This window comes from Delphinus delphis, chromosome 11 (assembly GCF_949987515.2).
Source record: "Delphinus delphis chromosome 11, mDelDel1.2, whole genome shotgun sequence".
Lineage (NCBI taxonomy): Eukaryota > Metazoa > Chordata > Mammalia > Artiodactyla > Delphinidae > Delphinus > Delphinus delphis.
Window position 1 is genome coordinate 29,856,126 of NC_082693.1, and position 14,720 is coordinate 29,870,845.

At 43.0% G+C, this 14,720-nt stretch overlaps 1 pseudogene; it reads left to right on the forward strand.

Annotated features, from left to right (window-relative positions):
• Positions 1-3,003: 3,003 nt before the first annotated feature.
• LOC132434273 (rho GTPase-activating protein 15 pseudogene) lies at positions 3,004-3,498 on the forward strand (annotated as a pseudogene).
• The last annotated feature ends 11,222 nt before the right edge of the window (positions 3,499-14,720 follow it).

Here is a 14,720-nt window from a genome sequence, read left to right on the forward strand (position 1 = left end):
ACTGGAGGCTATTTAAAATAAAATAAAATAAAATAAAATATGCCACCAAATCGTCAAGTGTCACAACAGAGGTAACCCCGTGGGAGTCTTGAGGAGACTAAAATTATCTCCAATTGTGCAGGTGAGAAAAGTTTCACTAAAGGCAGGTGTAGTTCAGCCAAGCCCTATGGCACAGAAGTAGGAATTTGGATATGTACGAATGGGAAAAAAGACATTAGGCATGGGAAACAGTTTAATGCTGAATGGATGAGAAATATACATTAGACCTTTCTAAATCAACTGGCTTATTAACTCAGTAAATCAAATTTGGTCAGTCAAACTAGCTTTAGCTGATTGCTTATCCAGGGCATAGCTGTTGAGAGTAATTTTTGTCATAGAACAGTAAATAAAATTGTTGAACTATAGCTTTAGGCTTGCTAAGTGAAACAGATTGCTCTAGCTGATGTTCAAGTGACTTACTTGGTACTATTCACGAAATTGGGGGTTAACAACTGCTTAAGACAACATAGAGAATTGATCTTAAATAGTACTTGAAGTAGTTACTGTGTAAAGTATCTGTTCAGTAGCTCATGGTAAATGGATGTTTATAATCCCCACTGGACAACCAACTGCTTTTTTGCAAATGGTAATGTGAATTGCTGTTGCATAAACTATAGTAATGACCACCTATCTAATTTGTGGTCCAAACCAGAAATCTTCTAACAATACTGGTCTCCTAATAAAAGTAAGCACGAAGCTAACACACACTGGGTGTCTCCCGTGTGCCTGTGCATGCATCTGTATCTCACTGAACCCTCATAACAGCCCCCAAGAGAGGGACTCTGAGTGTCCCCATGCTGCTGGTGGAGAAACAGGCACAGGAAGGTTCAATAGTCTATCTACCTAAGATAACACAGAGGGTGGGAGAGCCTGTTTTTAAACCATCTGCCTCCAATTCCAGGTGCCAGGAGCCAGATTCAGCCTACAGGCCTCTTCTGCTCATCTGGAGGTGAAACCATGTGTAAGGATTAGTCAAATCCTGTCTTCACTCCTCAAGGTAGCTTGAACACTTGCACGCCCTCCAAATAGCATGTAGCATAAGCAATGAGATGTTTGCCCCGGGTATTGTCCAGGAACTTGGAATCAGCTGTGTCTAGTTAGGCTGAGCTGGTTAAGACTGGAGAGGACCACCGATCTTCCACCTGGGCCAGTGCCTTTTGACCTCCTGCCATCAGAGGGCTGAAAACTACAGCCTGAGAATGTGCTGAGCCCCGTAGCCTAGTTACGCCAGCTCAGAACAATGATGAGCACACCTTTTTCCAATCACCTTTCCTCATGCTCCCCATGCCTCATACTGCCCTGCTTCTTTATTCTTTATCCCATAGATACCCCAAGCCCCTTGCCTTTGGGGAGGCAGATTTGAGACCTATTGTCACGTCACTTCCTCGCTTGGCTGCCTTGTGAATAAACCTCCTCTTTGCTGCAAACCTCAGCATGTCAGTGTTTTGGCTTGCCGCGCCTCAGACAAAATGGTAGGGAGCAGTGGTAAAGGTCCCTTGCCTGTGAGGGAAGCTGGTTACTAGTAGTCACGTTGCGGATGTTTTCTCCTCCTGGGGGGCAGACATCCTGCTCTTCCAGAAAGAAGGGAGAAAGGCAGGAGCTGGACCCTTGCTCTCAGGGTCACCGTCGCCTAGGAGCTCATTATGAAGCACAGAATCCAGGCCCCACCCAGAACTACTGAATTACAGCCTGCATTTAACAAGATCCACAAGAGAGGCATACCCATATTAAAGTTGGAGAGGCACCAAGCTGGAGTCCACGTAGCTCATCCCTAGGGTCATCTTCTTCTCCGCAGCTAATGAAAACGAGGCAAAGATTCATCCCGAGCCTACTCTGCCTCAGTCACTTGGGTATCACATGAGGTCTTTTAATCCTCCCGAGAGACTGCAAATGAGACTGAGGGTCAGAGTGGTCAAGCACCCAAGGTTCCATAAAAGAACATGAACAAGGCTCACTGGAGCCCAGACCTCCAAAGAAGAAGGCCCCTGAGCACAGCATGGCACCACAGCAGCCCAAACGGTGGGCCTGGAGGGTAGGACAGGGTTCCCACGCAGAGTTTACACCATTCGACAGATGCCCAGAGCAGACCACAAGGCAATATGAGAAGTAAGTTCTGATTGTGGAATCTGTGAATTTTGAGGTTTAAAGAAAAAAAATCTGTTTTTGGGGGGCTGGTTAAAACAGTTCTACCAAGGAGTAAAGAGAGGGCATCTCAAGGCTCCTTCTGGACTTAGAATTTAATGCCTATTTATTGAGAAACGCTCCGTGCATTTGCTCAGTCCTATGTCAAGATGAAGTTCTCTGTGCCCTAGAATTTTAGGTTCTAAAAAGGCCACACAAATGGGTGAGACCTAAAAAATGCCAGAACAATGCAACGGCCTTAATCAGACTGTCTTTGCTTTGCTTTGTTTTGCTTATAAGTCACTGACTTTAAACTGAATATGGTGTCATGTCTTTATTTTTCTTGAAGTATATATTTTTTAAAGATCATATAAAGATATTCTTCCATGGTAAGACTTTTACATTGTATTTTGCTTCAAATGGAGTGTGGTACATTGACCCTCCATCAGATGATTGCTTATAACTCAGATTTCTTATAACTCACCTTGCTTTATTAAGAATACCGCTAGAGGCTTCTATGCCCCTAGTAATAAAAATGCATTTTCAGGCCCATTCAAACCAATGACAATCCAAGTTTACAGAGCACAAGATAATGAAAATTCTCTCGGAGTAGTGCTTCCAGCCAATCGGACATGCTAAGGCATAACCTTGCAGTGCTTCCTCTAAGCGATAGGGTGCCAGAAAAAAAATTCGTAGTCCGAGGTTGCCCAGATGTACCGTACGGACGAACCTGAATTTTCTATCCGTGAGATTGTGAAGAAGGAAAAATAAATCTCTGTCCGTTTTGTTGTGGCACCTCGAACTGCAAAAGTTATGGCTGTAGTGTATGGATAACATTGTAATATGCAGAAGTCTACAAATTCTGATACCTCTGTGGAAACACTGAATCCCACCCGCCAAGGCACTGGAGCTGTGCAAATGAGAATCAAAAATGCCAACAGCCATCACAGCAGGCTGAGCCAAAGTAAATCCATGATCCTCACCGATGTTGGGAAGGTCACTGAACCTGTATCCCGGCACAGAAGGAATCATTCACAGCATGTCTTGAAAGATGTCATTCCTCCACTGGAACAACTGATGGTTGAAAAAGAAGGTTATCTTCAAAAAGCTAAAATTACAGATGGAGGAAAGAAACTAAGGAAAAACTGGTCTACTTCCTGGATTGTTCTTTCTAGTTGAAAAATTGAATTTTACAAAGAATCCAAGCAGCAGGCTCTGTCTAATATGAAAACTGGGCACAAACCAGAAAGTGTGGATTTGTGTGGGGCATATATTGAATGGGCCAAAGAAAAATCAAGCAGAAGGAATGTCTTTCAGGATAATCTGAATTATCTGTGATTTTAAGTAATCGTAATGGAATCTCAAGGATGGCATTTTTTTCTATGCTTCTACTACCTGTCATTTCAATTCTGATCTTCTGGGAAATGCAAGAAACTCCAGATTTTTTTGATATGGAGATTTACTAACATCTTCCAAATAAGGCAATGGGAAAAAGTAAATCAAATCAGAGGATATACTGTTCCATACAAATTGCTTCCTGACTATGATGTTTACATGGATAGTGTTTTTAATTGTAACTTCTCCTAAAATTGGAACACCTAAAACATCATTTCTTAAAACGTAGCTTCAGGTAGTAAAACTATCAAAACTTTGCTTGTAAGAGAAATTTGGGTACTGGAAGGAATGAACTAAGTCTCAACATATTCTGAACAACACATGCAAATATAAAGTGTCAGAGGACTCTGAGGACCTGTTGAGTTATTTAGACTTTTCAGCATGTCCAGTATGCCTTTTATAAGGGGAAATCGAAAGAAGGGAGTGAGGAGCTTCAACTACCATGGCTTTGTGCTTTGATTTGCTTGATACTGCCTGAAGTTGTTCAGAAGAAACTTGAGGATTGCCTTTGTATTTGCTCATCCAGTCAACACTTTGGAAAGCTAACCCATGAAAATATTCATTCTGAACTCCTCAGAAATTTAGATCGATTTGAGTGAGAGGATAAAGGAACTGCTGAAAGCATCAACTATTGTCGAAACAAGATCAATTCATCAAAGTCTATTTAAGAGGTATGGAAGTCCACCACCCTCTCCAAGAAGTCTTCATTTCCTGTCTTCTCTTCAGTAGCAGTAATTCTGACCAGTTCCTAAGGATGAATGCATGTGTGTGGCATATATTAATTTCTCTTCATTCTTAAAGATGGAAATGATACAATCATCTGGCTTGTAATTTTCCAAAATGTTTTAGTTTGTTAGGTTGAAATGAGGTGATGGTCACTTTGAGGATGAAAATATCTGCTGAGGCCAGTTGGTGCATTCTACTTTTTAAAACATTTCTGCTTACCTAAAGAACTAGATTTTTATATAAATCTCTTGATGAATAATAAATATTATTTTATTGGTCTGATGAAAAAAAAAATTCTCTCGACCGGCATCTTTTACTACTTTTAATCTGTTAACAGACCCTAAGTGTCTCAGATGAAAGGTACTGTAGCAGGAATTGCCATCGTTAACAGCATTCCATACAGGGAACTCTTGATTGTTCCAATTTCTCAAATATTTGGACATTTTAACTGCCTCTATAACATCTCTAGGGTGTGTGAAAGATAAAAAAGAGGCCTGTACAATTTATTTCTCAAAATATACACAGAAATATTTTGCACATACAAACAGGGAAACCTTATAAATAATGTATGGGGAGCAACGTAATGTCGATAACAGAACTACTCATTTCGAAAGACAATACTGTCACCAAGTGTCCCCTTACCAAAACTGACTGGGAATTTTTAGGGGCCGCCAAACCAGAGGTGGAGATTTATAGGAACCTTGGATGTTTGAAAAATGGTTTTGGACGACCTCCTTGAGGAAGGCACCAAGCCACATCCCAAATTGCAAAAATGGCTCCAGGTTGACTCCTTGTGTCCTCACTCTTTGCAATGTGACATTCCAACTTCTCTCATCAAGAGGCAGAGTTGATTTCCCCACCCTTGAAGTTAGGTGACATGCCACTGCCAATAGAAGGCAGCAGAAACAATGGTGTGCCAGTTCAGAGCTAGGTCCCATGATGATTCTACTCTCCCTCTTGGAGCCCTGCTACCCCCATGAACACAAGCCCCTGTTACTAGCTGGGGCATAAAAGGTATGTGGCCCAGTCAGGACCCTGGCCTGGCTACAGCCAGCCCCCAGCTCACCCCACAGGTGTAGCAGCAATTCCAGCCATGATAAGCAGGGTTGTGATGAATAATTAAGAGCATAAGCATATTCTATAATTTATAAACCACTCTGTCAACCTACGACATTATTTTTCAAAAGCATTTTTGTTATTTTGAATCCCTGCATGGACATATTGAAAACAGCACTCCAATGATTGTTGGACAGCAAAGGATGCAACCTGAAATTGAGAGTAAAATATATTAGTTTATCCAGATCCACATATTTGTATAAATTACTAGAAAATCATCTGAAGAAAAACAGACATGAATGAAGAAAACAGTCTAAAGAACACGGGTGAAGAAATATGTCAATTTAACACCAACTAGTAAGTACATCAAAGATGTAATTGAAAGTATGTTTGGTTCTCTGCATACTGTTGTATAATTTTCATCACAAAAGCATTATTTGATTTGTACATACTTGGAAGAAAACAAAGCATTAAGATTATATGCTGGTGTGAAAACTGGCCCCTATACACAGAGGGCAACGAGAGACTGAAGAAAGAGGCAGCCCGCTCCAGACTAGTCAGTGGCAGTTTTAACAAGCAAGGGAACCTGCTTACAAGGCTTGCCTTGGTCAGCTGAAAGACGAATAGATCTCAGCACCCACCCACCAGAATCTTGAGTTTACACAGAGACCTTAACAGGGTTCAGTCACTATACTGTCCACATGGTTTCAAGAACACATTACTCTCTCAAGGCTGAGTCCTTGAACATGGTTCCCACTGTGGGAACGGTGGGCAGAATGTATATTCCAAGGTCAGGGGAGGGGGTGAGGAGTCTCTGATTGCCCGGGTCCAGCTCTCGGGTCAACTGGCGGTTATGCACTCTAAATGGCCTCCTCTGACATTTCAGCAAGGAAGGATGCCAGAAAAGAGAGCCTAGGGCAGAAACCACTCAACTTGTTATCACGAATGCCAGGGCAACCCAAGCAAGTGGATATACAAGTCTGCGAAGGGCCTGGAAGTAGGAAGCATTTGGGGACTACACCTGGGCTGGTACTGGCCTCCCTCCCCTAAAGGGACAAGGAGAGCAGAAACGTGGATGCAGTCAAGAGAGAGAAGAAAGAAAGGCAAGGCTCGATATGGAGCAACGTGTGGATCCAGGAGCATGTGTCTCAGAACTGCCGGGACTCTGCAGACCATCTGCATCCCCATTCTCCTTGACCCTCACTGGTATAATTAACTCAGGGTGGGCTCATTCCAGCTGCCAAGTCACTTCCACCTGTCCATGGAGTTGACAGTTACTTGCTCACCATGAACCAAGCTCCCTGGACCTAACAGCTACTGCAGGAGGCGGTAGTGGAGAACAAGGTGACGACAACAACCAGATGCGAAGGAGGAAGAGATGCTCAGTGGACCGACTGAGTGGATTGATGGTGTGGGTTTAAGTCTGCAGGGCTAAAGGGGTCAGATGTAGAAAAGGGAAGGAGAATCATGAGGATACGGTCAAGCCCCATTGTATGGATATTTCATCCATATGTTGTATACAAATTCCATTAAATTTGCTCTGAGTGAAAAAGAGAGAACAAAATTATGCTTTAAACCATGTCAGTGACTTTATTTACCATCTCATTTGATGAGCTCATAGCCCAGGTTCAGATGGAAATGGGAGCTGTGAGTCTGCCATCTCTCAGGAAGTCTCAGGCCTCAGAGACCCCACATAGCCAAACTACCTCACCTTTTGCACTTTTCAAGCAACGTTATTCCTAAGTGCGAGTCACCCTCTTCATTGGGTTCTCCAAGAAACAGCAATCTCTCCCAATGAGAGAGGAAAAATGGGCTACTTTGGCTTTTTGAGGCACAATATTTATTTCTCCAAAATGGTACCTGCCTGGGGGATTTTTCAAGAAAATTAACCATCAGTGCTGATTTGTTTGTCTTCACATAACTTATTACCCAGATGTGCTGAGAAATAAGAAAAGGACAAACGAATCAATGGCAGCTGATCCAAGGAGGCAAGGGGCAACTTCCACAGCCTATGTGGAAAGCTAGAGAAAAGGAACATCCAGCTGGTGGGAGCTGAAGACAGGGGCCAGTCCTCCTTGGGCTAGGGATGCCACCCTCTCTTCCTACATCTTCACGCTCTCCTTCTCTGTTGGCCCCTCCCAGCCAGAGATAAAGAGCCACAAGGAAATGCCCTCTTCCATTCTATTCTCCTGTCCTTCATCCACTCCTTCCTTCTTTCCCTTTGTCATCAATTTCCTGACTTGCCCCGCATTGCTCCCCTCCTATCTACACTGCGATCTGGTTTCTGTCCCACTACTCTCATGAAACTGATCTCCTTGAAGCCCCCTATGGTTTCTCCATTGACAAGTCCAGGGGACTACTCCTCAATCCTTATCTATGTGACCGCCAAGCCGAGTTAGATCTTCAACAACGTCTCTGTCTTGAAAATCTCTTCCCTTGGCTTCTGCGCCACCCAACCCTCCTGACAGCTTTCTGTCTCTCGGCACCCTCCCAGTGTCTTGCTGAGCTGATTTTCCTTGGGGTATTTCTCGGGGCTCTGTATTAGGCTGTCTGCTCTTCATCCTCTATGCCATCTCCCTGAAGGACCTCATCCTCTCTCCTAGTTTCAATTACCAGCTAAGTCTGTCTCCATCTAAGACCACTCTCTGCACCTTTCAATCTATATATGACTCCCTGTAAAACGTCTCCATTTAAATGTCTCATAAGGCACCTCATATCCAACACGTCCATATTACTTAATGTCCACTCAGAAAAACAGCCAGTGACAGGTAGTTCAATATGACAAATTTCATATGGTGATGAAAAAGCTAAAAGGCCAAATGGGATGGTGAGACATCCCAGAGAGTCACAGCGGAGGAAATCACACCCACCCCACTGCTGGGCTGGGGGGCAAAGAAGGAAGTGGTGTTGCCACAGCTGCCAGGCAGGAGCTGGAGGCACAGAGGGAGTGGCTTCCTGGTGGGGCAACCACTCAGAGCAAAGCGGCCACCAGCCCTGCTGCAGCTGCCCGAACAGAGAGCGGAGGGCGAGGGGAAAGTACATTGCCTTCTCCCATCCCCCTGCCCTCCAACTTCTGGCCAATGTTTTCCATTGGCTGAACCTACCTGGAAAAGAGTTGGCGAGGAATGGGGTTTGCAGGATCAGTCCTGTGACATGGAGGAGAACAGTGGAAATGCAGGGAGCCGGTCTGAGGCAAACAGGCAAATGGCATCACAGTACCCACTTCTCCCTACCTCTCCTGTCCCACTGAGTGGAACCATCTTCATGTGCGACCTTTCTCTTCCCTCATCTCCCACATCTACCCATCCATCCTCTAAGTAGCTCATCCATTCCTCTCTCTTCCTCACAGCCACCGCCATCACTCACTACCTTTACTGCAGCAAACACCGCTCCACCTTCTCCTGTCTCCAGACTCCCTCTTCTAATCAGTCACTACACTCCAGCCAGAAGGATTTTTCTCAAGTGTGTATCTTATGTCACTCTGCCACTTCAAGTCCTACAATGGCTGGCCCGTTGTGCTTGGGATACCATCCACATTCCATGGCAGGACTTCATCACGTCTCCAGTCTCCCCTCCCCTGACATACTCCTCCACCCTCCACATTCCCACATCCTGAACCTCAGGCCCCTGAATTTCCTGGGGCGGCTCTCAAGTCAGGGTCTTCACACGTGCTATTCTCTGTCTTCACAGAGCCCTCCCCTATCCTGCAACTCTTCTGACTTAACCGCTCTCGTGTTGGCCTCAATTGCAGTGCTTCTAGGAAGACTTCCCTGGTCCTCCTTATCTGTGTTCCCTTGCACCCAACACTTTCCCCGGTGGTAGGGTTATCAGATTTAACAAATAAACCATGCAAGTTTAACCGGGTGTCCTGTATTTTATCTGCAACCCTACCTGATAGGCACTTGTCTCAGAGTATGACAATTGCATGTGGACATTTTAATTTCCCTACTAGGCTCCAAATCGCTTAAGGATAATGATCTTGTCAATACGATTCCCCATTTTCCTAACTAACTAGATAAGGTTGGATGAATGGATGAGTGACTTGCGGATGGGAGTTTTACTTGAAATCGTATAGAACTAGACTTCAGCCCTAAACAGGAGAGATGCTTAAGAGACTAAAGGGAGGCTAATGACAATTACTCACCCAAGTGGAGTCTCCTAGGTTAGTTCTGGGCAAGCCTCTCAGGGTGTAAGAGAAGAATTTGGAGGTGGAAACTGTACACTAAAGGGAAATGACCAGAAGGTATGACTGGAAATGATTATTTAAAGCTTTCAGCCTGCACAATGCTAACAGACTAACTTCAGCTGGTTTGGGGATTGCTCTGGCTCAGTTCTGAGTCCTTCACACAGCTGGAAAGTTTATGCTTCTGCTGCTGGGGTTAAAACAGTGGAAAAGGCCAGAAGGGTGATACCAAGGATCATCATACTCTTTTTACCTTGCGATGGTTTCCTAATAGAAAGCTTAAATCTTGCTATTTTCAGACCTGGTACCCAAGGGCAAGTACATAACAAATATGAGAAAAGTGAGAAAGGTGGAAGAAAGGCAAATTAGAGCACACCATCTAAAGAGGCAGCAACTACTGGCTGCAGACAAACCTCCATGCTGAAATGCAGGCCCAAATTTTCTCCCCCTTCAAAAAAGACAGGAATCAAGATGTTAATGCTTCATCTCATGATTTTTTTTCACGTGCCCATTAAGTCAATAAGTATTAAATGGTTCAAAAAGAACACAACTATAAGTTTATTACTCCGTGCGGGCTTCCAACACTGTACCGTGGAATCAACATGTGTCTCCAGGCTGAGATTCCCCTCAACTTGCAAACCTCAGGCAGATGCTGATTCAAATCCCAGAAGCCTCTAGTTGAAAATCAACGTCTGAGATGCTCTGCAGAATCTAGGGAAGCTTTTGCTTATTTGCTCTGGGGCGAAATATCTATCAATATCAATCAGGCATGAATGTAGATAATTTTCCCATGCTATCAATATAGTCATCTATATGTTCAGTCAACATTTATTGAATATCGCATAAGGAAGGTTTGGTGGTCAGTAAACAGTGGAGAGAGGCCCAGAAAAAAAGGGGGTACACTCAGGCTTGAAATCCAGCAGGTACACGTCTCTGCTGCCATACCAATTATTTATATACTTATCTACTATTTCCATCCTAGTTGGTTAACAGTCTCTGCCCCAGCCCTAGCCCTGTGGGCCTCAGACCCCAGCAGTGGGCCACTCATCTGTGGCCACCTACGGCAAGCTGGTGCTTTCCTGTAGTCATCCTCCTTTGGCCACTTGTACTTTTGCCCTCTTTAGGGTACCATACTAGTTGTTCAATATTTTGAGCATCACACACCAACTCTCCTAAGAGAAAGTAAAGTGATAAATGTTCCCCCAAATGCTCATGTGGCTTTTGTCTCTCCCTAACCTCTTTTCTTGATTAACTCCTGCTCAACCATTCAGATCTGAACTCAAATGTCACTTCCCATTTCGCCATCTGGACTGTGTCTCCCTGACATTTACTCTCACAGTTCTGTTCTTTCACTTCATATCTTGTATCCATTTGCTTATTTGTTTGTCTGCCTCCCTGATGAACCTGTAAGCTCTATAAGGGCAACAAAAAGCAGAACTGATTTGGCAAACTGCACAGGCTTCTATATGATTTACGTGGGATTGGCCACCTACCCAGCTCCAAGGATGGGTCCTGTTGTATTCCAGCCAGTTAGCATGTCCCTTCCTCCAGGTCCTACTCATTGGCACAGGAATGAGAACCTGACCTAAGGCAGCCCAAGCAGAGTGAGGCTGGACACTTTGGCGACGAAAGCAGAGCTACAGACCTGTTCTGAAGAGGCAATATCACCAATGTGGTTATCATGAAGCATGACATGAAGGGGGACAGAGATGCAGAGTCCCAGAAAGGTGGCTCCAAAGAATACACACCATGGGCCTCTGGAGTAAACCAGATCTGGGTTGGCCCTTGTCTTTGGACTGTTCAGTTACATCAACAAATAATTTTTTTTTTTTTGCTTTAGGCAGTTGGGACCAAGGTTTCTGTGTATTGTGACCAACAAAATCCTAACTGATACATCTTGCCCCTGAATCCACAAGCACCTTGATCATGGAAGACACAATATCTTGAACAATATGCCATTGGGAGAACTGGAGATGGCTTAACGGGAGAGGTGACTGGGTAACATCAGCTGGAGCCTTAATTTGAACATAGTTCTTTAGCAAATATGTTAGACTGCCCTAGATTTAAATTCATCAGAAATTCAGGAGTATTTTCCCCGGTGTGTTTTACAGCAGAATTGTTCCTACCTGAGGTTATTAACCTGCTCACCTGTCATTTCCTAAGAACTCCTAAAGATTTCTGCTTCAACTCCTGGACTTTCAACCTAAAGAACCTATGGTTTTAAACTGGGGGAAGGGAACAGGAAAGAATGATTCAGCCTTTAGCCGCTTTTTACTCTGCTGGATAAGATAATTATTTTTTTCCCCCAGAATGACCTGTAACTTCCTACATTTCTTACATTTCAACTTCAAGTTTCATTTCTCGGGATGCCTACAGATTTTCACCTGGCTAGATGGAAGCCAAGATTTTACTTTTCTCTTGGGGTATATTCTGCTGGGCTAGAGTCATTAGAAGCAACTTTAACCTCAGGTTGTTATATATATCACATCTTTTAAAGCATAATCAGGCTATGTGGTTCATGACCTGGTTATTAGATTAAAGGTCTGTGTGGCGAAAAGGCTGTACTTCTACAACTATTGAGAAATAAACAACCTTCACTAGACAGGGAAGGAAAAGTCTGCAAGTTGGTCTGTATATCCTGATCAGGGGATTCTTTTCCTCCTTCCCTGATTCAGCAAAAATCACAGTTGCCCATACTGTTCACATTCTCAAAATATGTTTGTTACTCTAAGAGCTCCTGGAATATATATCCTCCAACGGTTGCCTTTTGTCAATGAACTGTTCTGCACACCTCCACTGCTTATATTTTAGGATTTTTTTTTCCTTTGGGAGAGAGAAGAGTGGCTTGTGAAACTACTAGTGGAAAGTAAGCATTAAGAATCACTTCACCTTCTTCATCAAATAAATCCACCTGAATTACGGGTTCTATGAACCAGTATGTAATTCAAATGTTTGATGAAGAACAGAATACTCTGAGTCTCAAAATATCTCTCCATAAATTACTTATTAACTACAAAGGGCCAAATAATAACTTGACAGTGGAGAAAGTTCGTGGGCACCACCTTAACCAAGACGCTAATGAGACAGGTGACCATCAGGGGGCTCCTGTAAGGATGCACAGAGGGACACACCGTCACCTCTGTGGAACCCCATCCAATGCACATAACATGAAAGAACCATGAGGAAACAAGAGGACAAACCCAGAATGAGGATCATTCTACACAACAACCAGCCTATACTCGTCACAAACTCTCAATAATATGAAGAACAAAGAGGCTGAAGAATTATTTCATACTTAGACCAAAGTGACATGAGAACTAAGTGAAATGCATGATTGTAGACTGGTTCCTGGCCTGAAAAAATTAGCCATTCAGGATGTCACTGGAATAAGTGGCAAAATTTGAATATGGATGGTAGATCAGTCAACAGTAGCAATGTTTAATTTCTGACTTAGATGACTGTGCTGTGGTTTGGTAAGAAAATATTGTTTCACTTAGGAAGTAATCACTATTTCCAGGGAAAAGGACACAATGTCTCCCTACACTTAACGGGTTCAGGAGAAAAAAAAACATGTATATATGGAGAGACAGTGAATGCCAAAGCAAATAAAGCTAAATATTAATAATTGGTGAATCTAGGTAAAGCACATACAGGAGTTCTTTGTACTAATCTTGCAACTTTTCTTTAAGTTTGAAATTATATCTATAATTATATATCTACATCTATATAGATATATAAAATCAACACACACCATTCAAAATAAAATGCATCAACCTAAAATCCAGCCTATTCTTCAGGTATTGTTGGCAATCTGAAGAGAAACAAAGGTTAAGGTACCAAAAGGGATTGGGTCAGTAGATTCATTCATTAGGACCCTGAGTACATTTCTACTAACTTAAATTATGCTTTCATTTGAATAAAACATTTTGGACTGCCTTAAACTTAGTGTCAATTACTTATACATTTAAACACTCAAAGTATGAATTCCATACTTTTCCCCAAGTGAGGCGCAAGGCTGTCAGTATTCTCGTGTGCTAACAAGTAAGCAAGGCCAATTTCTATAACCTAACTATAGGACTTCTGGGTACGTAAACTTTTTCTCATATGCCCAGTTCCCTATTTTCTTAGAAAATCCAATTTGCTCTGAGATTTCAAATACCACAGGCTCTTGTTTTTGTCACAATAAATGAAATATTTTATTCTTTAGATTCTTAAAAAGAAATTCAATGAATCTTTGTTCACTCCTAGCTTTTCTAGATCTCTCCCAATATCTCTTTTATCAAGCTTTTCCACCCACTCTGGAATAATCCAGGGGTAATTAGAACTTCTTACCTTCTTTAGCCCAAAAGGAGCCAATTCATCACAAGCTGTCATGGATTCTGATTCTATATTACCAAGAGCCCAATTACTAACAGAGGCAGGGAATCTTCTTTGCAATTAAAGTGATTGATTTCTTTGCAGACGCAGAAGCATTTCACTTTTTAATTATGTTCATTCGGATCAAATGTGAGAAAATTCTTCCTCATTTTATTTTCCTTCCAAAGAGCACGATACAACAAACATTAATCCCAGAGTGATACAAGGCCAGACCTGCAAGGGCCTTAGGCAGAGATGGACATCTATCAATGGGTCTTGTCCATTTTATGGGGTCTTAGTGGCTCCTTAAGCTCTAAAGGGGAAAAAAGGGACTAATTATTTGTTACATCACATACTTCACCTAAGGGCTTGCCAAACCTTCCAGCATCTGCTAAGTTGTGACGAGACAGCCTTAGATGTTTAGATAAACATAGGCTAGCGCACAACAGAAAAATTTTGTTTCTTGTGCAGGCAAAGAACAGAGCCACAGTGCTGGGGATGAAGCAGTGTGTGCAGGTAAACATAAGCAACATGGGAACAAATCTGTTTTTTCTCACTTAGGTGGTATTAACATGATTATGTGTCGTCAAATTTGGAAAGAGAAAAATAAACAAAAACAGTTTGGGAGAAGAAGGAGGACACTCCGGAGGATCTGAAGGAACATGAGGCCACCAAGGCTTACACAGATTTCCCAAGGCCTGAAAGACACCTGTCTGTCCACTTTGCTTTTTACCTTAAAGACTGGCCAGTTGTGGCTCCCGCAGCCTGTAGACCGGGGCCTGCATCCTTATCTCCCCTTCCCCTCTCTCCACGTGGTCACCAGACTGATGTCTGTTCACTCACT